The sequence below is a fragment of the Hyla sarda genome, unplaced genomic scaffold (genome assembly GCF_029499605.1).
Source record: "Hyla sarda isolate aHylSar1 unplaced genomic scaffold, aHylSar1.hap1 scaffold_786, whole genome shotgun sequence".
In the NCBI taxonomy this organism is placed as follows: domain Eukaryota; kingdom Metazoa; phylum Chordata; class Amphibia; order Anura; family Hylidae; genus Hyla; species Hyla sarda.
The window spans coordinates 44,796-67,278 of record NW_026610810.1 but is presented as its reverse complement, the minus strand read 5'-3'; the positions used below and the strand labels follow the sequence as shown (position 1 = coordinate 67,278).

The window sequence follows — 22,483 nt, the reverse complement described above, 5'->3', positions numbered from 1 at the left end:
AAATAAGATTAATGCTTATGAAGAAATATAAAATCTCATCCCTTCCCCAATATCGCGCCACACCCCTACCCCTTAATTCCCTGGTTGAACTTGATGGACATATGTCTTTTTTCGACCGTACTAACTATGTAACTATGTAACATAACATGGGGGGGGGGGGTCTCCTGGCTGTTCACACAGGTGTGTCATTGCTGTACATTGACCATGCATTGCTTCTGTGGTATTGCAAAGGCAAAGACAAATGCTTCCAGCCATCCATTGCACTAATGGATTGGTCATCAGCTGGCTGTCTATGTCCCGCATCAATATAGACCAAAGTACAGAGGGTTAGGCTATGCTATTGTGCACCTACCTGATGCATCAGAAGGTGCGAGGCCCTTGCTAAATTCTGTGCACAGACTTTGAGATCTATGCTTTAGACTGTATCTAAACCTGCTCCAACATGGACTGACATTCTGGCCTACTTTCAGCTGATGCGACTTGTCTGTCGCTGAACAGTCGCTTTTTATGTATTCAGCACCTATGTATAATGTTGTAAAAATGCTCTAGAAGCTAAAGTCGCAGAAATGTCACACATATTTGGCCTGCAACTTTCTGTGCGACAAATTCAGACAGGAAAAATCAGTATAAATCCTTAGAAAATTATCCCCCAGTGTCTCCATCTGCTGGCGGTATTGAATAAGCATTGCTGCACTGATGGGGTATGCATTAGACGAAAAAAAAGAAGAAAAAGAAGAATAATACGCCCAGAAAAGAGGCGAAAAGGAGAAAAACGTAAAAAAACGTGAAAAAAAAGTAAGAGGAAGAGAAGGGAAAAAAAGGTGGAAATGGGTTTAAAAGTGATTTCGGCGGAGAAATATATATATATATATATATATATATATATATATATATATACGCGCACACACACACATATATATAAACGTATTCTCCGTTGAGATATTGCAGCCGCTGCTGTGTCCAGGCCCAGGAGCCTTAGCACTGTGCTGTGATGTCACTCAATACCACTGACATCACTAGGTGTAAACAACATCTCTCCTTTGCTGTGTATGTGACTATGGAGCTGTTTGGTGATGTCGTCTATTATGGCCTTCATAGAAGCAACAGGAGATTGTTGCATCCATCTAGAACCCTCAGAACTACAGTGCTATGATGTCACTCACTTCCACAGGCCTTGCAGAGTGTAAACAACAACAACCCAGCTTTGTTGTGTATGTAACCATAGGGATTTGTGATGTCACCTAGAACCTTCACAGCAGCGACAGCTTTATGAGGAGCATCAGCACTGCTCTGCCTGAGCAGAACCATCACCGCCATAGGTTGTCAAATAACCCGGGTTTAACCCACACAGGTAAGTCCAATGGGGTGCAGGCATGTCCTCTATGCTTACAGCTTCCCGTGGGTGTTGGTTTGATACCGTTTGGGGACAGCCAAGGAGGCATCTGCAGGCAACAAAGGTAGGTGTGTGCTTGTGTGTGTGTTTCCTATGCAGATCCTAAGCCCAGTGTCACATGCAAGTAGGAGGAGTAAGAAGGGTTCCTGGCAAATCCGGGTTATGGATTGCATTTAAAAAGGCCCCGTGGGAGTGCAATGGGCCCCTGTCTTGCTGCTTAGCAATAATGGTATGGGTTTAGGTTCTGCTGTGTGTACTGGTGGTTGACTGCCCCCCAGCCCAGAGTGTGCATGGAAAATTGTCTGGCAGCCTCCCTGACAGCAAGCAGTGATAGTGCCCATGAAGGGGACCTTGTTGGGCCCGCCCCTTTCACGGTTATCGCTTCTCGGCCTTTTGGCTAAGATCAAGTGTAGTATCTGTTCTTATCAGTTTAATATCTGATACGTCCCCTATCTGGGGACCATATATTAAATGGATTTTTGAGAACGGGGGCCGATTTCGAAGCTTGCTTCCGTCGCCCTATGCATTGACCCGATATGGCAGTATCTTCGGGTACAGTGCACCACCCCCTTACAGGGTTAAAAAGAAAGATTCCTACTTTCATTGCTACCTGCTTGCTGGCTAGCCAGCTAGCCAGCCCTGTGGGCCTTGCTGCTGCTGCTGCTGCAGCCAAAAAACAAAAGGTGGTGCTGCTGCTGCTTCTGCTTCTGCTTGTGTCTGGCCGCTGTTGGAGCGTCCAGGCACAGGACTTCTGCTGCTGCTGACTAAATGGCCTCCTTAATTGGATCATTTGAGTAGCCAGCACACCTGTGCAGGTAGGGCATGACATGATAGGCAGCTGCCTTGATAGCGGGTGGGTGCTGAATGTTCCTAATTGACAAAATAAGATTAATGCTTATGAAGAAATATAAAATCTCATCCCTTCCCCAATATCGCGCCACACCCCTACCCCTTAATTCCCTGGTTGAACTTGATGGACATATGTCTTTTTTCGACCGTACTAACTATGTAACTATGTAACATAACATGGGGGGGGGGGGGGGGGTCTCCTGGCTGTTCACACAGGTGTGTCATTGCTGTACATTGACCATGCATTGCTTCTGTGGTATTGCAAAGGCAAAGACAAATGCTTCCAGCCATCCATTGCACTAATGGATTGGTCATCAGCTGGCTGTCTATGTCCCGCATCAATATAGACCAAAGTACAGAGGGTTAGGCTATGCTATTGTGCACCTACCTGATGCATCAGAAGGTGCGAGGCCCTTGCTAAATTCTGTGCACAGACTTTGAGATCTATGCTTTAGACTGTATCTAAACCTGCTCCAACATGGACTGACATTCTGGCCTACTTTCAGCCGATGCGACTTGTCTGTCGCTGAACAGTCGCTTTTTATGTATTCAGCACCTATGTATAATGTTGTAAAAATGCTCTAGAAGCTAAAGTCGCAGAAATGTCACACATATTTGGCCTGCAACTTTCTGTGCGACAAATTCAGACAGGAAAAATCAGTATAAATCCTTAGAAAATTATCCCCCAGTGTCTCCATCTGCTGGCGGTATTGAATAAGCATTGCTGCACTGATGGGGTATGCATTAGACGAAAAAAAAGAAGAAAAAGAAGAATAATACGCCCAGAAAAGAGGCGAAAAGGAGAAAAACGTAAAAAAACGTGAAAAAAAAGTAAGAGGAAGAGAAGGGAAAAAAAGGTGGAAATGGGTTTAAAAGTGATTTCGGCGGAGAAATATATATATATATATATATATATATATATATATATATATATACGCGCACACACACACATATATATAAACGTATTCTCCGTTGAGATATTGCAGCCGCTGCTGTGTCCAGGCCCAGGAGCCTTAGCACTGTGCTGTGATGTCACTCAATACCACTGACATCACTAGGTGTAAACAACATCTCTCCTTTGCTGTGTATGTGACTATGGAGCTGTTTGGTGATGTCGTCTATTACGGCCTTCATAGAAGCAACAGGAGATTGTTGCATCCATCTAGAACCCTCAGAACTACAGTGCTATGATGTCACTCACTTCCACAGGCCTTGCAGAGTGTAAACAACAACAACCCAGCTTTGTTGTGTATGTAACCATAGGGATTTGTGATGTCACCTAGAACCTTCACAGCAGCGACAGCTTTATGAGGAGCATCAGCACTGCTCTGCCTGAGCAGAACCATCACCGCCATAGGTTGTCAAATAACCCGGGTTTAACCCACACAGGTAAGTCCAATGGGGTGCAGGCATGTCCTCTATGCTTACAGCTTCCCGTGGGTGTTGGTTTGATACCGTTTGGGGACAGCCAAGGAGGCATCTGCAGGCAACAAAGGTAGGTGTGTGCTTGTGTGTGTGTTTCCTATGCAGATCCTAAGCCCAGTGTCACATGCAAGTAGGAGGAGTAAGAAGGGTTCCTGGCAAATCCGGGTTATGGATTGCATTTAAAAAGGCCCCGTGGGAGTGCAATGGGCCCCTGTCTTGCTGCTTAGCAATAATGGTATGGGTTTAGGTTCTGCTGTGTGTACTGGTGGTTGACTGCCCCCCAGCCCAGAGTGTGCATGGAAAATTGTCTGGCAGCCTCCCTGACAGCAAGCAGTGATAGTGCCCATGAAGGGGACCTTGTTGGGCCCGCCCCTTTCACGGTTATCGCTTCTCGGCCTTTTGGCTAAGATCAAGTGTAGTATCTGTTCTTATCAGTTTAATATCTGATACGTCCCCTATCTGGGGACCATATATTAAATGGATTTTTGAGAACGGGGGCCGATTTCGAAGCTTGCTTCCGTCGCCCTATGCATTGACCCGATATGGCAGTATCTTCGGGTACAGTGCACCACCCCCTTACAGGGTTAAAAAGAAAGATTCCTACTTTCATTGCTACCTGCTTGCTGGCTAGCCAGCTAGCCAGCCCTGTGGGCCTTGCTGCTGCTGCTGCTGCAGCCAAAAAACAAAAGGTGGTGCTGCTGCTGCTTCTGCTTCTGCTTGTGTCTGGCCGCTGTTGGAGCGTCCAGGCACAGGACTTCTGCTGCTGCTGACTAAATGGCCTCCTTAATTGGATCATTTGAGTAGCCAGCACACCTGTGCAGGTAGGGCATGACATGATAGGCAGCTGCCTTGATAGCGGGTGGGTGCTGAATGTTCCTAATTGACAAAATAAGATTAATGCTTATGAAGAAATATAAAATCTCATCCCTTCCCCAATATCGCGCCACACCCCTACCCCTTAATTCCCTGGTTGAACTTGATGGACATATGTCTTTTTTCGACCGTACTAACTATGTAACTATGTAACATAACATGGGGGGGGGGGGGGTCTCCTGGCTGTTCACACAGGTGTGTCATTGCTGTACATTGACCATGCATTGCTTCTGTGGTATTGCAAAGGCAAAGACAAATGCTTCCAGCCATCCATTGCACTAATGGATTGGTCATCAGCTGGCTGTCTATGTCCCGCATCAATATAGACCAAAGTACAGAGGGTTAGGCTATGCTATTGTGCACCTACCTGATGCATCAGAAGGTGCGAGGCCCTTGCTAAATTCTGTGCACAGACTTTGAGATCTATGCTTTAGACTGTATCTAAACCTGCTCCAACATGGACTGACATTCTGGCCTACTTTCAGCCGATGCGACTTGTCTGTCGCTGAACAGTCGCTTTTTATGTATTCAGCACCTATGTATAATGTTGTAAAAATGCTCTAGAAGCTAAAGTCGCAGAAATGTCACACATATTTGGCCTGCAACTTTCTGTGCGACAAATTCAGACAGGAAAAATCAGTATAAATCCTTAGAAAATTATCCCCCAGTGTCTCCATCTGCTGTCGGTATTGAATAAGCATTGCTGCACTGATGGGGTATGCATTAGACGAAAAAAAAGAAGAAAAAGAAGAATAATACGCCCAGAAAAGAGGCGAAAAGGAGAAAAACGTAAAAAAACGTGAAAAAAAAGTAAGAGGAAGAGAAGGGAAAAAAAGGTGGAAATGGGTTTAAAAGTGATTTCGGCGGAGAAATATATATATATATATATATATATATATATATATATATACGCGTACACACACACATATATATAAACGTATTCTCCGTTGAGATATTGCAGCCGCTGCTGTGTCCAGGCCCAGGAGCCTTAGCACTGTGCTGTGATGTCACTCAATACCACTGACATCACTAGGTGTAAACAACATCTCTCCTTTGCTGTGTATGTGACTATGGAGCTGTTTGGTGATGTCGTCTATTATGGCCTTCATAGAAGCAACAGGAGATTGTTGCATCCATCTAGAACCCTCAGAACTACAGTGCTATGATGTCACTCACTTCCACAGGCCTTGCAGAGTGTAAACAACAACAACCCAGCTTTGTTGTGTATGTAACCATAGGGATTTGTGATGTCACCTAGAACCTTCACAGCAGCGACAGCTTTATGAGGAGCATCAGCACTGCTCTGCCTGAGCAGAACCATCACCGCCATAGGTTGTCAAATAACCCGGGTTTAACCCACACAGGTAAGTCCAATGGGGTGCAGGCATGTCCTCTATGCTTACAGCTTCCCGTGGGTGTTGGTTTGATACCGTTTGGGGACAGCCAAGGAGGCATCTGCAGGCAACAAAGGTAGGTGTGTGCTTGTGTGTGTGTTTCCTATGCAGATCCTAAGCCCAGTGTCACATGCAAGTAGGAGGAGTAAGAAGGGTTCCTGGCAAATCCGGGTTATGGATTGCATTTAAAAAGGCCCCGTGGGAGTGCAATGGGCCCCTGTCTTGCTGCTTAGCAATAATGGTATGGGTTTAGGTTCTGCTGTGTGTACTGGTGGTTGACTGCCCCCCAGCCCAGAGTGTGCATGGAAAATTGTCTGGCAGCCTCCCTGACAGCAAGCAGTGATAGTGCCCATGAAGGGGACCTTGTTGGGCCCGCCCCTTTCACGGTTATCGCTTCTCGGCCTTTTGGCTAAGATCAAGTGTAGTATCTGTTCTTATCAGTTTAATATCTGATACGTCCCCTATCTGGGGACCATATATTAAATGGATTTTTGAGAACGGGGGCCGATTTCGAAGCTTGCTTCCGTCGCCCTATGCATTGACCCGATATGGCAGTATCTTCGGGTACAGTGCACCACCCCCTTACAGGGTTAAAAAGAAAGATTCCTACTTTCATTGCTACCTGCTTGCTGGCTAGCCAGCTAGCCAGCCCTGTGGGCCTTGCTGCTGCTGCTGCTGCAGCCAAAAAACAAAAGGTGGTGCTGCTGCTGCTTCTGCTTCTGCTTGTGTCTGGCCGCTGTTGGAGCGTCCAGGCACAGGACTTCTGCTGCTGCTGACTAAATGGCCTCCTTAATTGGATCATTTGAGTAGCCAGCACACCTGTGCAGGTAGGGCATGACATGATAGGCAGCTGCCTTGATAGCGGGTGGGTGCTGAATGTTCCTAATTGACAAAATAAGATTAATGCTTATGAAGAAATATAAAATCTCATCCCTTCCCCAATATCGCGCCACACCCCTACCCCTTAATTCCCTGGTTGAACTTGATGGACATATGTCTTTTTTCGACCGTACTAACTATGTAACTATGTAACATAACATGGGGGGGGGGTCTCCTGGCTGTTCACACAGGTGTGTCATTGCTGTACATTGACCATGCATTGCTTCTGTGGTATTGCAAAGGCAAAGACAAATGCTTCCAGCCATCCATTGCACTAATGGATTGGTCATCAGCTGGCTGTCTATGTCCCGCATCAATATAGACCAAAGTACAGAGGGTTAGGCTATGCTATTGTGCACCTACCTGATGCATCAGAAGGTGCGAGGCCCTTGCTAAATTCTGTGCACAGACTTTGAGATCTATGCTTTAGACTGTATCTAAACCTGCTCCAACATGGACTGACATTCTGGCCTACTTTCAGCCGATGCGACTTGTCTGTCGCTGAACAGTCGCTTTTTATGTATTCAGCACCTATGTATAATGTTGTAAAAATGCTCTAGAAGCTAAAGTCGCAGAAATGTCACACATATTTGGCCTGCAACTTTCTGTGCGACAAATTCAGACAGGAAAAATCAGTATAAATCCTTAGAAAATTATCCCCCAGTGTCTCCATCTGCTGGCGGTATTGAATAAGCATTGCTGCACTGATGGGGTATGCATTAGACGAAAAAAAAGAAGAAAAAGAAGAATAATACGCCCAGAAAAGAGGCGAAAAGGAGAAAAACGTAAAAAAACGTGAAAAAAAAGTAAGAGGAAGAGAAGGGAAAAAAAGGTGGAAATGGGTTTAAAAGTGATTTCGGCGGAGAAATATATATATTTATATATATATATATATATATATATATATACGCGCACACACACACATATATATAAACGTATTCTCCGTTGAGATATTGCAGCCGCTGCTGTGTCCAGGCCCAGGAGCCTTAGCACTGTGCTGTGATGTCACTCAATACCACTGACATCACTAGGTGTAAACAACATCTCTCCTTTGCTGTGTATGTGACTATGGAGCTGTTTGGTGATGTCGTCTATTATGGCCTTCATAGAAGCAACAGGAGATTGTTGCATCCATCTAGAACCCTCAGAACTACAGTGCTATGATGTCACTCACTTCCACAGGCCTTGCAGAGTGTAAACAACAACAACCCAGCTTTGTTGTGTATGTAACCATAGGGATTTGTGATGTCACCTAGAACCTTCACAGCAGCGACAGCTTTATGAGGAGCATCAGCACTGCTCTGCCTGAGCAGAACCATCACCGCCATAGGTTGTCAAATAACCCGGGTTTAACCCACACAGGTAAGTCCAATGGGGTGCAGGCATGTCCTCTATGCTTACAGCTTCCCGTGGGTGTTGGTTTGATACCGTTTGGGGACAGCCAAGGAGGCATCTGCAGGCAACAAAGGTAGGTGTGTGCTTGTGTGTGTGTTTCCTATGCAGATCCTAAGCCCAGTGTCACATGCAAGTAGGAGGAGTAAGAAGGGTTCCTGGCAAATCCGGGTTATGGATTGCATTTAAAAAGGCCCCGTGGGAGTGCAATGGGCCCCTGTCTTGCTGCTTAGCAATAATGGTATGGGTTTAGGTTCTGCTGTGTGTACTGGTGGTTGACTGCCCCCCAGCCCAGAGTGTGCATGGAAAATTGTCTGGCAGCCTCCCTGACAGCAAGCAGTGATAGTGCCCATGAAGGGGACCTTGTTGGGCCCGCCCCTTTCACGGTTATCGCTTCTCGGCCTTTTGGCTAAGATCAAGTGTAGTATCTGTTCTTATCAGTTTAATATCTGATACGTCCCCTATCTGGGGACCATATATTAAATGGATTTTTGAGAACGGGGGCCGATTTCGAAGCTTGCTTCCGTCGCCCTATGCATTGACCCGATATGGCAGTATCTTCGGGTACAGTGCACCACCCCCTTACAGGGTTAAAAAGAAAGATTCCTACTTTCATTGCTACCTGCTTGCTGGCTAGCCAGCTAGCCAGCCCTGTGGGCCTTGCTGCTGCTGCTGCTGCAGCCAAAAAACAAAAGGTGGTGCTGCTGCTGCTTCTGCTTCTGCTTGTGTCTGGCCGCTGTTGGAGCGTCCAGGCACAGGACTTCTGCTGCTGCTGACTAAATGGCCTCCTTAATTGGATCATTTGAGTAGCCAGCACACCTGTGCAGGTAGGGCATGACATGATAGGCAGCTGCCTTGATAGCGGGTGGGTGCTGAATGTTCCTAATTGACAAAATAAGATTAATGCTTATGAAGAAATATAAAATCTCATCCCTTCCCCAATATCGCGCCACACCCCTACCCCTTAATTCCCTGGTTGAACTTGATGGACATATGTCTTTTTTCGACCGTACTAACTATGTAACTATGTAACATAACATGGGGGGGGGGGTCTCCTGGCTGTTCACACAGGTGTGTCATTGCTGTACATTGACCATGCATTGCTTCTGTGGTATTGCAAAGGCAAAGACAAATGCTTCCAGCCATCCATTGCACTAATGGATTGGTCATCAGCTGGCTGTCTATGTCCCGCATCAATATAGACCAAAGTACAGAGGGTTAGGCTATGCTATTGTGCACCTACCTGATGCATCAGAAGGTGCGAGGCCCTTGCTAAATTCTGTGCACAGACTTTGAGATCTATGCTTTAGACTGTATCTAAACCTGCTCCAACATGGACTGACATTCTGGCCTACTTTCAGCCGATGCGACTTGTCTGTCGCTGAACAGTCGCTTTTTATGTATTCAGCACCTATGTATAATGTTGTAAAAATGCTCTAGAAGCTAAAGTCGCAGAAATGTCACACATATTTGGCCTGCAACTTTCTGTGCGACAAATTCAGACAGGAAAAATCAGTATAAATCCTTAGAAAATTATCCCCCAGTGTCTCCATCTGCTGGCGGTATTGAATAAGCATTGCTGCACTGATGGGGTATGCATTAGACGAAAAAAAAGAAGAAAAAGAAGAATAATACGCCCAGAAAAGAGGCGAAAAGGAGAAAAACGTAAAAAAACGTGAAAAAAAAGTAAGAGGAAGAGAAGGGAAAAAAAGGTGGAAATGGGTTTAAAAGTGATTTCGGCGGAGAAATATATATATATATATATATATATATATATATATATATATATATACGCGCACACACACACATATATATAAACGTATTCTCCGTTGAGATATTGCAGCCGCTGCTGTGTCCAGGCCCAGGAGCCTTAGCACTGTGCTGTGATGTCACTCAATACCACTGACATCACTAGGTGTAAACAACATCTCTCCTTTGCTGTGTATGTGACTATGGAGCTGTTTGGTGATGTCGTCTATTATGGCCTTCATAGAAGCAACAGGAGATTGTTGCATCCATCTAGAACCCTCAGAACTACAGTGCTATGATGTCACTCACTTCCACAGGCCTTGCAGAGTGTAAACAACAACAACCCAGCTTTGTTGTGTATGTAACCATAGGGATTTGTGATGTCACCTAGAACCTTCACAGCAGCGACAGCTTTATGAGGAGCATCAGCACTGCTCTGCCTGAGCAGAACCATCACCGCCATAGGTTGTCAAATAACCCGGGTTTAACCCACACAGGTAAGTCCAATGGGGTGCAGGCATGTCCTCTATGCTTACAGCTTCCCGTGGGTGTTGGTTTGATACCGTTTGGGGACAGCCAAGGAGGCATCTGCAGGCAACAAAGGTAGGTGTGTGCTTGTGTGTGTGTTTCCTATGCAGATCCTAAGCCCAGTGTCACATGCAAGTAGGAGGAGTAAGAAGGGTTCCTGGCAAATCCGGGTTATGGATTGCATTTAAAAAGGCCCCGTGGGAGTGCAATGGGCCCCTGTCTTGCTGCTTAGCAATAATGGTATGGGTTTAGGTTCTGCTGTGTGTACTGGTGGTTGACTGCCCCCCAGCCCAGAGTGTGCATGGAAAATTGTCTGGCAGCCTCCCTGACAGCAAGCAGTGATAGTGCCCATGAAGGGGACCTTGTTGGGCCCGCCCCTTTCACGGTTATCGCTTCTCGGCCTTTTGGCTAAGATCAAGTGTAGTATCTGTTCTTATCAGTTTAATATCTGATACGTCCCCTATCTGGGGACCATATATTAAATGGATTTTTGAGAACGGGGGCCGATTTCGAAGCTTGCTTCCGTCGCCCTATGCATTGACCCGATATGGCAGTATCTTCGGGTACAGTGCACCACCCCCTTACAGGGTTAAAAAGAAAGATTCCTACTTTCATTGCTACCTGCTTGCTGGCTAGCCAGCTAGCCAGCCCTGTGGGCCTTGCTGCTGCTGCTGCTGCAGCCAAAAAACAAAAGGTGGTGCTGCTGCTGCTTCTGCTTCTGCTTGTGTCTGGCCGCTGTTGGAGCGTCCAGGCACAGGACTTCTGCTGCTGCTGACTAAATGGCCTCCTTAATTGGATCATTTGAGTAGCCAGCACACCTGTGCAGGTAGGGCATGACATGATAGGCAGCTGCCTTGATAGCGGGTGGGTGCTGAATGTTCCTAATTGACAAAATAAGATTAATGCTTATGAAGAAATATAAAATCTCATCCCTTCCCCAATATCGCGCCACACCCCTACCCCTTAATTCCCTGGTTGAACTTGATGGACATATGTCTTTTTTCGACCGTACTAACTATGTAACTATGTAACATAACATGGGGGGGGGGGGTCTCCTGGCTGTTCACACAGGTGTGTCATTGCTGTACATTGACCATGCATTGCTTCTGTGGTATTGCAAAGGCAAAGACAAATGCTTCCAGCCATCCATTGCACTAATGGATTGGTCATCAGCTGGCTGTCTATGTCCCGCATCAATATAGACCAAAGTACAGAGGGTTAGGCTATGCTATTGTGCACCTACCTGATGCATCAGAAGGTGCGAGGCCCTTGCTAAATTCTGTGCACAGACTTTGAGATCTATGCTTTAGACTGTATCTAAACCTGCTCCAACATGGACTGACATTCTGGCCTACTTTCAGCCGATGCGACTTGTCTGTCGCTGAACAGTCGCTTTTTATGTATTCAGCACCTATGTATAATGTTGTAAAAATGCTCTAGAAGCTAAAGTCGCAGAAATGTCACACATATTTGGCCTGCAACTTTCTGTGCGACAAATTCAGACAGGAAAAATCAGTATAAATCCTTAGAAAATTATCCCCCAGTGTCTCCATCTGCTGGCGGTATTGAATAAGCATTGCTGCACTGATGGGGTATGCATTAGACGAAAAAAAAGAAGAAAAAGAAGAATAATACGCCCAGAAAAGAGGCGAAAAGGAGAAAAACGTAAAAAAACGTGAAAAAAAAGTAAGAGGAAGAGAAGGGAAAAAAAGGTGGAAATGGGTTTAAAAGTGATTTCGGCGGAGAAATATATATATATATATATATATATATATATATATATATATATATACGCGCACACACACACATATATATAAACGTATTCTCCGTTGAGATATTGCAGCCGCTGCTGTGTCCAGGCCCAGGAGCCTTAGCACTGTGCTGTGATGTCACTCAATACCACTGACATCACTAGGTGTAAACAACATCTCTCCTTTGCTGTGTATGTGACTATGGAGCTGTTTGGTGATGTCGTCTATTATGGCCTTCATAGAAGCAACAGGAGATTGTTGCATCCATCTAGAACCCTCAGAACTACAGTGCTATGATGTCACTCACTTCCACAGGCCTTGCAGAGTGTAAACAACAACAACCCAGCTTTGTTGTGTATGTAACCATAGGGATTTGTGATGTCACTTAGAACCTTCACAGCAGCGACAGCTTTATGAGGAGCATCAGCACTGCTCTGCCTGAGCAGAACCATCACCGCCATAGGTTGTCAAATAACCCGGGTTTAACCCACACAGGTAAGTCCAATGGGGTGCAGGCATGTCCTCTATGCTTACAGCTTCCCGTGGGTGTTGGTTTGATACCGTTTGGGGACAGCCAAGGAGGCATCTGCAGGCAACAAAGGTAGGTGTGTGCTTGTGTGTGTGTTTCCTATGCAGATCCTAAGCCCAGTGTCACATGCAAGTAGGAGGAGTAAGAAGGGTTCCTGGCAAATCCGGGTTATGGATTGCATTTAAAAAGGCCCCGTGGGAGTGCAATGGGCCCCTGTCTTGCTGCTTAGCAATAATGGTATGGGTTTAGGTTCTGCTGTGTGTACTGGTGGTTGACTGCCCCCCAGCCCAGAGTGTGCATGGAAAATTGTCTGGCAGCCTCCCTGACAGCAAGCAGTGATAGTGCCCATGAAGGGGACCTTGTTGGGCCCGCCCCTTTCACGGTTATCGCTTCTCGGCCTTTTGGCTAAGATCAAGTGTAGTATCTGTTCTTATCAGTTTAATATCTGATACGTCCCCTATCTGGGGACCATATATTAAATGGATTTTTGAGAACGGGGGCCGATTTCGAAGCTTGCTTCCGTCGCCCTATGCATTGACCCGATATGGCAGTATCTTCGGGTACAGTGCACCACCCCCTTACAGGGTTAAAAAGAAAGATTCCTACTTTCATTGCTACCTGCTTGCTGGCTAGCCAGCTAGCCAGCCCTGTGGGCCTTGCTGCTGCTGCTGCTGCAGCCAAAAAACAAAAGGTGGTGCTGCTGCTGCTTCTGCTTCTGCTTGTGTCTGGCCGCTGTTGGAGCGTCCAGGCACAGGACTTCTGCTGCTGCTGACTAAATGGCCTCCTTAATTGGATCATTTGAGTAGCCAGCACACCTGTGCAGGTAGGGCATGACATGATAGGCAGCTGCCTTGATAGCGGGTGGGTGCTGAATGTTCCTAATTGACAAAATAAGATTAATGCTTATGAAGAAATATAAAATCTCATCCCTTCCCCAATATCGCGCCACACCCCTACCCCTTAATTCCCTGGTTGAACTTGATGGACATATGTCTTTTTTCGACCGTACTAACTATGTAACTATGTAACATAACATGGGGGGGGGGTCTCCTGGCTGTTCACACAGGTGTGTCATTGCTGTACATTGACCATGCATTGCTTCTGTGGTATTGCAAAGGCAAAGACAAATGCTTCCAGCCATCCATTGCACTAATGGATTGGTCATCAGCTGGCTGTCTATGTCCCGCATCAATATAGACCAAAGTACAGAGGGTTAGGCTATGCTATTGTGCACCTACCTGATGCATCAGAAGGTGCGAGGCCCTTGCTAAATTCTGTGCACAGACTTTGAGATCTATGCTTTAGACTGTATCTAAACCTGCTCCAACATGGACTGACATTCTGGCCTACTTTCAGCCGATGCGACTTGTCTGTCGCTGAACAGTCGCTTTTTATGTATTCAGCACCTATGTATAATGTTGTAAAAATGCTCTAGAAGCTAAAGTCGCAGAAATGTCACACATATTTGGCCTGCAACTTTCTGTGCGACAAATTCAGACAGGAAAAATCAGTATAAATCCTTAGAAAATTATCCCCCAGTGTCTCCATCTGCTGGCGGTATTGAATAAGCATTGCTGCACTGATGGGGTATGCATTAGACGAAAAAAAAGAAGAAAAAGAAAAATAATACGCCCAGAAAAGAGGCGAAAAGGAGAAAAACGTAAAAAAACGTGAAAAAAAAGTAAGAGGAAGAGAAGGGAAAAAAAGGTGGAAATGGGTTTAAAAGTGATTTCGGCGGAGAAATATATATATATATATATATATATATATATATACGCGCACACACACACATATATATAAACGTATTCTCCGTTGAGATATTGCAGCCGCTGCTGTGTCCAGGCCCAGGAGCCTTAGCACTGTGCTGTGATGTCACTCAATACCACTGACATCACTAGGTGTAAACAACATCTCTCCTTTGCTGTGTATGTGACTATGGAGCTGTTTGGTGATGTCGTCTATTATGGCCTTCATAGAAGCAACAGGAGATTGTTGCATCCATCTAGAACCCTCAGAACTACAGTGCTATGATGTCACTCACTTCCACAGGCCTTGCAGAGTGTAAACAACAACAACCCAGCTTTGTTGTGTATGTAACCATAGGGATTTGTGATGTCACCTAGAACCTTCACAGCAGCGACAGCTTTATGAGGAGCATCAGCACTGCTCTGCCTGAGCAGAACCATCACCGCCATAGGTTGTCAAATAACCCGGGTTTAACCCACACAGGTAAGTCCAATGGGGTGCAGGCATGTCCTCTATGCTTACAGCTTCCCGTGGGTGTTGGTTTGATACCGTTTGGGGACAGCCAAGGAGGCATCTGCAGGCAACAAAGGTAGGTGTGTGCTTGTGTGTGTGTTTCCTATGCAGATCCTAAGCCCAGTGTCACATGCAAGTAGGAGGAGTAAGAAGGGTTCCTGGCAAATCCGGGTTATGGATTGCATTTAAAAAGGCCCCGTGGGAGTGCAATGGGCCCCTGTCTTGCTGCTTAGCAATAATGGTATGGGTTTAGGTTCTGCTGTGTGTACTGGTGGTTGACTGCCCCCCAGCCCAGAGTGTGCATGGAAAATTGTCTGGCAGCCTCCCTGACAGCAAGCAGTGATAGTGCCCATGAAGGGGACCTTGTTGGGCCCGCCCCTTTCACGGTTATCGCTTCTCGGCCTTTTGGCTAAGATCAAGTGTAGTATCTGTTCTTATCAGTTTAATATCTGATACGTCCCCTATCTGGGGACCATATATTAAATGGATTTTTGAGAACGGGGGCCGATTTCGAAGCTTGCTTCCGTCGCCCTATGCATTGACCCGATATGGCAGTATCTTCGGGTACAGTGCACCACCCCCTTACAGGGTTAAAAAGAAAGATTCCTACTTTCATTGCTACCTGCTTGCTGGCTAGCCAGCTAGCCAGCCCTGTGGGCCTTGCTGCTGCTGCTGCTGCAGCCAAAAAACAAAAGGTGGTGCTGCTGCTGCTTCTGCTTCTGCTTGTGTCTGGCCGCTGTTGGAGCGTCCAGGCACAGGACTTCTGCTGCTGCTGACTAAATGGCCTCCTTAATTGGATCATTTGAGTAGCCAGCACACCTGTGCAGGTAGGGCATGACATGATAGGCAGCTGCCTTGATAGCGGGTGGGTGCTGAATGTTCCTAATTGACAAAATAAGATTAATGCTTATGAAGAAATATAAAATCTCATCCCTTCCCCAATATCGCGCCACACCCCTACCCCTTAATTCCCTGGTTGAACTTGATGGACATATGTCTTTTTTCGACCGTACTAACTATGTAACTATGTAACATAACATGGGGGGGGGGGTCTCCTGGCTGTTCACACAGGTGTGTCATTGCTGTACATTGACCATGCATTGCTTCTGTGGTATTGCAAAGGCAAAGACAAATGCTTCCAGCCATCCATTGCACTAATGGATTGGTCATCAGCTGGCTGTCTATGTCCCGCATCAATATAGACCAAAGTACAGAGGGTTAGGCTATGCTATTGTGCACCTACCTGATGCATCAGAAGGTGCGAGGCCCTTGCTAAATTCTGTGCACAGACTTTGAGATCTATGCTTTAGACTGTATCTAAACCTGCTCCAACATGGACTGACATTCTGGCCTACTTTCAGCCGATGCGACTTGTCTGTCGCTGAACAGTCGCTTTTTATGTATTCAGCACCTATGTATAATGTTGTAAAAATGCTCTAGAAGCTAAAGTCGCAGAAATGTCACACATATTTGGCCTGCAACTTTCTGTGCGACAAATTCAGACAGGAAAAATCAGTATAAATCCTTAGAAAATTATCCCCCAGTGTCTCCATCTGCTGGCGGTATTGAATAAGCATTGCTGCACTGATGGGGTATGCATTAGACGAAAAAAAAGAAGAAAAAGAAGAATAATACGCCCAGAAAAGAGGCGAAAAGGAGAAAAACGTAAAAAAACGTGAAAAAAAAGTAAGAGGAAGAGAAGGGAAAAAAAGGTGGAAATGGGTTTAAAAGTGATTTCGGCGGAGAAATATATATATATATATATATATATATATATATATATATATATATATACGCGCACACACACACATATATATAAACGTATTCTCCGTTGAGATATTGCAGCCGCTGCTGTGTCCAGGCCCAGGAGCCTTAGCACTGTGCTGTGATGTCACTCAATACCACTGACATCACTAGGTGTAAACAACATCTCTCCTTTGCTGTGTATGTGACTATGGAGCTGTTTGGTGATGTCGTCTATTATGGCCTTCATAGAAGCAACAGGAGATTGTTGCATCCATCTAGAACCCTCAGAACTACAGTGCTATGATGTCACTCACTTCCACAGGCCTTGCAGAGTGTAAACAACAACAACCCAGCTTTGTTGTGTATGTAACCATAGGGATTTGTGATGTCACCTAGAACCTTCACAGCAGCGACAGCTTTATGAGGAGCATCAGCACTGCTCTGCCTGAGCAGAACCATCACCGCCATAGGTTGTCAAATAACCCGGGTTTAACCCACACAGGTAAGTCCAATGGGGTGCAGGCATGTCCTCTATGCTTACAGCTTCCCGTGGGTGTTGGTTTGATACCGTTTGGGGACAGCCAAGGAGGCATCTGCAGGCAACAAAGGTAGGTGTGTGCTTGTGTGTGTGTTTCCTATGCAGATCCTAAGCCCAGTGTCACATGCAAGTAGGAGGAGTAAGAAGGGTTCCTGGCAAATCCGGGTTATGGATTGCATTTAAAAAGGCCCCGTGGGAGTGCAATGGGCCCCTGTCTTGCTGCTTAGCAATAATGGTATGGGTTTAGGTTCTGCTGTGTGTACTGGTGGTTGACTGCCCCCCAGCCCAGAGTGTGCATGGAAAATTGTCTGGCAGCCTCCCTGACAGCAAGCAGTGATAGTGCCCATGAAGGGGACCTTGTTGGGCCCGCCCCTTTCACGGTTATCGCTTCTCGGCCTTTTGGCTAAGATCAAGTGTAGTATCTGTTCTTATCAGTTTAATATCTGATACGTCCCCTATCTGGGGACCATATATTAAATGGATTTTTGAGAACGGGGGCCGATTTCGAAGCTTGCTTCCGTCGCCCTATGCATTGACCCGATATGGCAGTATCTTCGGGTACAGTGCACCACCCCCTTACAGGGTTAAAAAGAAAGATTCCTACTTTCATTGCTACCTGCTTGCTGGCTAGCCAGCTAGCCAGCCCTGTGGGCCTTGCTGCTGCTGCTGCTGCAGCCAAAAAACAAAAGGTGGTGCTGCTGCTGCTTCTGCTTCTGCTTGTGTCTGGCCGCTGTTGGAGCGTCCAGGCACAGGACTTCTGCTGCTGCTGACTAAATGGCCTCCTTAATTGGATCATTTGAGTAGCCAGCACACCTGTGCAGGTAGGGCATGACATGATAGGCAGCTGCCTTGATAGCGGGTGGGTGCTGAATGTTCCTAATTGACAAAATAAGATTAATGCTTATGAAGAAATATAAAATCTCATCCCTTCCCCAATATCGCGCCACACCCCTACCCCTTAATTCCCTGGTTGAACTTGATGGACATATGTCTTTTTTCGACCGTACTAACTATGTAACTATGTAACATAACATGGGGGGGGGGGTCTCCTGGCTGTTCACACAGGTGTGTCATTGCTGTACATTGACCATGCATTGCTTCTGTGGTATTGCAAAGGCAAAGACAAATGCTTCCAGCCATCCATTGCACTAATGGATTGGTCATCAGCTGGCTGTCTATGTCCCGCATCAATATAGACCAAAGTACAGAGGGTTAGGCTATGCTATTGTGCACCTACCTGATGCATCAGAAGGTGCGAGGCCCTTGCTAAATTCTGTGCACAGACTTTGAGATCTATGCTTTAGACTGTATCTAAACCTGCTCCAACATGGACTGACATTCTGGCCTACTTTCAGCCGATGCGACTTGTCTGTCGCTGAACAGTCGCTTTTTATGTATTCAGCACCTATGTATAATGTTGTAAAAATGCTCTAGAAGCTAAAGTCGCAGAAATGTCACACATATTTGGCCTGCAACTTTCTGTGCGACAAATTCAGACAGGAAAAATCAGTATAAATCCTTAGAAAATTATCCCCCAGTGTCTCCATCTGCTGGCGGTATTGAATAAGCATTGCTGCACTGATGGGGTATGCATTAGACGAAAAAAAAGAAGAAAAAGAAGAATAATACGCCCAGAAAAGAGGCGAAAAGGAGAAAAACGTAAAAAAACGTGAAAAAAAAGTAAGAGGAAGAGAAGGGAAAAAAAGGTGGAAATGGGTTTAAAAGTGATTTCGGCGGAGAAATATATATATATATATATATATATATATATATATATATATATATACGCGCACACACACACATATATATAAACGTATTCTCCGTTGAGATATTGCAGCCGCTGCTGTGTCCAGGCCCAGGAGCCTTAGCACTGTGCTGTGATGTCACTCAATACCACTGACATCACTAGGTGTAAACAACATCTCTCCTTTGCTGTGTATGTGACTATGGAGCTGTTTGGTGATGTCGTCTATTATGGCCTTCATAGAAGCAACAGGAGATTGTTGCATCCATCTAGAACCCTCAGAACTACAGTGCTATGATGTCACTCACTTCCACAGGCCTTGCAGAGTGTAAACAACAACAACCCAGCTTTGTTGTGTATGTAACCATAGGGATTTGTGATGTCACCTAGAACCTTCACAGCAGCGACAGCTTTATGAGGAGCATCAGCACTGCTCTGCCTGAGCAGAACCATCACCGCCATAGGTTGTCAAATAACCCGGGTTTAACCCACACAGGTAAGTCCAATGGGGTGCAGGCATGTCCTCTATGCTTACAGCTTCCCGTGGGTGTTGGTTTGATACCGTTTGGGGACAGCCAAGGAGGCATCTGCAGGCAACAAAGGTAGGTGTGTGCTTGTGTGTGTGTTTCCTATGCAGATCCTAAGCCCAGTGTCACATGCAAGTAGGAGGAGTAAGAAGGGTTCCTGGCAAATCCGGGTTATGGATTGCATTTAAAAAGGCCCCGTGGGAGTGCAATGGGCCCCTGTCTTGCTGCTTAGCAATAATGGTATGGGTTTAGGTTCTGCTGTGTGTACTGGTGGTTGACTGCCCCCCAGCCCAGAGTGTGCATGGAAAATTGTCTGGCAGCCTCCCTGACAGCAAGCAGTGATAGTGCCCATGAAGGGGACCTTGTTGGGCCCGCCCCTTTCACGGTTATCGCTTCTCGGCCTTTTGGCTAAGATCAAGTGTAGTATCTGTTCTTATCAGTTTAATATCTGATACGTCCCCTATCTGGGGACCATATATTAAATGGATTTTTGAGAACGGGGGCCGATTTCGAAGCTTGCTTCCGTCGCCCTATGCATTGACCCGATATGGCAGTATCTTCGGGTACAGTGCACCACCCCCTTACAGGGTTAAAAAGAAAGATTCCTACTTTCATTGCTACCTGCTTGCTGGCTAGCCAGCTAGCCAGCCCTGTGGGCCTTGCTGCTGCTGCTGCTGCAGCCAAAAAACAAAAGGTGGTGCTGCTGCTGCTTCTGCTTCTGCTTGTGTCTGGCCGCTGTTGGAGCGTCCAGGCACAGGACTTCTGCTGCTGCTGACTAAATGGCCTCCTTAATTGGATCATTTGAGTAGCCAGCACACCTGTGCAGGTAGGGCATGACATGATAGGCAGCTGCCTTGATAGCGGGTGGGTGCTGAATGTTCCTAATTGACAAAATAAGATTAATGCTTATGAAGAAATATAAAATCTCATCCCTTCCCCAATATCGCGCCACACCCCTACCCCTTAATTCCCTGGTTGAACTTGATGGACATATGTCTTTTTTCGACCGTACTAACTATGTAACTATGTAACATAACATGGGGGGGGGGGGGTCTCCTGGCTGTTCACACAGGTGTGTCATTGCTGTACATTGACCATGCATTGCTTCTGTGGTATTGCAAAGGCAAAGACAAATGCTTCCAGCCATCCATTGCACTAATGGATTGGTCATCAGCTGGCTGTCTATGTCCCGCATCAATATAGACCAAAGTACAGAGGGTTAGGCTATGCTATTGTGCACCTACCTGATGCATCAGAAGGTGCGAGGCCCTTGCTAAATTCTGTGCACAGACTTTGAGATCTATGCTTTAGACTGTATCTAAACCTGCTCCAACATGGACTGACATTCTGGCCTACTTTCAGCCGATGCGACTTGTCTGTCGCTGAACAGTCGCTTTTTATGTATTCAGCACCTATGTATAATGTTGTAAAAATGCTCTAGAAGCTAAAGTCGCAGAAATGTCACACATATTTGGCCTGCAACTTTCTGTGCGACAAATTCAGACAGGAAAAATCAGTATAAATCCTTAGAAAATTATCCCCCAGTGTCTCCATCTGCTGGCGGTATTGAATAAGCATTGCTGCACTGATGGGGTATGCATTAGACGAAAAAAAAGAAGAAAAAGAAGAATAATACGCCCAGAAAAGAGGCGAAAAGGAGAAAAACGTAAAAAAAGTGAAAAAAAAGTAAGAGGAAGAGAAGGGAAAAAAAGGTGGAAATGGGTTTAAAAGTGATTTCGGCGGAGAAATATATATATATATATATATATATATATATATATATACGCGCACACACACACATATATATAAACGTATTCTCCGTTGAGATATTGCAGCCGCTGCTGTGTCCAGGCCCAGGAGCCTTAGCACTGTGCTGTGATGTCACTCAATACCACTGACATCACTAGGTGTAAACAACATCTCTCCTTTGCTGTGTATGTGACTATGGAGCTGTTTGGTGATGTCGTCTATTATGGCCTTCATAGAAGCAACAGGAGATTGTTGCATCCATCTAGAACCCTCAGAACTACAGTGCTATGATGTCACTCACTTCCACAGGCCTTGCAGAGTGTAAACAACAACAACCCAGCTTTGTTGTGTATGTAACCATAGGGATTTGTGATGTCACCTAGAACCTTCACAGCAGCGACAGCTTTATGAGGAGCATCAGCACTGCTCTGCCTGAGCAGAACCATCACCGCCATAGGTTGTCAAATAACCCGGGTTTAACCCACACAGGTAAGTCCAATGGGGTGCAGGCATGTCCTCTATGCTTACAGCTTCCCGTGGGTGTTGGTTTGATACCGTTTGGGGACAGCCAAGGAGGCATCTGCAGGCAACAAAGGTAGGTGTGTGCTTGTGTGTGTGTTTCCTATGCAGATCCTAAGCCCAGTGTCACATGCAAGTAGGAGGAGTAAGAAGGGTTCCTGGCAAATCCGGGTTATGGATTGCATTTAAAAAGGCCCCGTGGGAGTGCAATGGGCCCCTGTCTTGCTGCTTAGCAATAATGGTATGGGTTTAGGTTCTGCTGTGTGTACTGGTGGTTGACTGCCCCCCAGCCCAGAGTGTGCATGGAAAATTGTCTGGCAGCCTCCCTGACAGCAAGCAGTGATAGTGCCCATGAAGGGGACCTTGTTGGGCCCGCCCCTTTCACGGTTATCGCTTCTCGGCCTTTTGGCTAAGATCAAGTGTAGTATCTGTTCTTATCAGTTTAATATCTGATACGTCCCCTATCTGGGGACCATATATTAAATGGATTTTTGAGAACGGGGGCCGATTTCGAAGCTTGCTTCCGTCGCCCTATGCATTGACCCGATATGGCAGTATCTTCGGGTACAGTGCACCACCCCCTTACAGGGTTAAAAAGAAAGATTCCTACTTTCATTGCTACCTGCTTGCTGGCTAGCC

The 22,483-nt window shown here is 46.0% G+C and overlaps 10 non-coding genes across 10 annotated transcripts; all 10 read left to right on the top strand.

The window, feature by feature from the left end:
• The first annotated feature begins 1,770 nt into the window (after nt 1-1,770).
• On the top strand, nt 1,771-1,961 carry LOC130346448 (U2 spliceosomal RNA). The gene has a single exon (XR_008884667.1). It is a non-coding gene; the product is annotated as a U2 spliceosomal RNA (small nuclear RNA).
• A 2,089-nt stretch (nt 1,962-4,050) lies between these two features.
• LOC130346446 (U2 spliceosomal RNA) lies at nt 4,051-4,241 on the top strand. Its single transcript, XR_008884665.1, has one exon. It is a non-coding gene; the product is annotated as a U2 spliceosomal RNA (small nuclear RNA).
• Nucleotides 4,242-6,323: 2,082 nt separating this feature from the next.
• Nucleotides 6,324-6,514, top strand: LOC130346445 (U2 spliceosomal RNA). The gene has a single exon (XR_008884664.1). It is a non-coding gene; the product is annotated as a U2 spliceosomal RNA (small nuclear RNA).
• A 2,080-nt stretch (nt 6,515-8,594) lies between these two features.
• Nucleotides 8,595-8,785, top strand: LOC130346444 (U2 spliceosomal RNA). The gene has a single exon (XR_008884663.1). It is a non-coding gene; the product is annotated as a U2 spliceosomal RNA (small nuclear RNA).
• A 2,085-nt stretch (nt 8,786-10,870) lies between these two features.
• Nucleotides 10,871-11,061, top strand: LOC130346443 (U2 spliceosomal RNA). The gene has a single exon (XR_008884662.1). It is a non-coding gene; the product is annotated as a U2 spliceosomal RNA (small nuclear RNA).
• A 2,086-nt stretch (nt 11,062-13,147) lies between these two features.
• LOC130346441 (U2 spliceosomal RNA) lies at nt 13,148-13,338 on the top strand. Its single transcript, XR_008884661.1, has one exon. It is a non-coding gene; the product is annotated as a U2 spliceosomal RNA (small nuclear RNA).
• Nucleotides 13,339-15,410: 2,072 nt separating this feature from the next.
• LOC130346440 (U2 spliceosomal RNA) lies at nt 15,411-15,601 on the top strand. Its single transcript, XR_008884660.1, has one exon. It is a non-coding gene; the product is annotated as a U2 spliceosomal RNA (small nuclear RNA).
• A 2,087-nt stretch (nt 15,602-17,688) lies between these two features.
• On the top strand, nt 17,689-17,879 carry LOC130346439 (U2 spliceosomal RNA). Its single transcript, XR_008884659.1, has one exon. It is a non-coding gene; the product is annotated as a U2 spliceosomal RNA (small nuclear RNA).
• A 2,085-nt stretch (nt 17,880-19,964) lies between these two features.
• On the top strand, nt 19,965-20,155 carry LOC130346438 (U2 spliceosomal RNA). The gene has a single exon (XR_008884658.1). It is a non-coding gene; the product is annotated as a U2 spliceosomal RNA (small nuclear RNA).
• Nucleotides 20,156-22,233: 2,078 nt separating this feature from the next.
• On the top strand, nt 22,234-22,424 carry LOC130346437 (U2 spliceosomal RNA). The gene has a single exon (XR_008884657.1). It is a non-coding gene; the product is annotated as a U2 spliceosomal RNA (small nuclear RNA).
• The last annotated feature ends 59 nt before the right edge of the window (nt 22,425-22,483 follow it).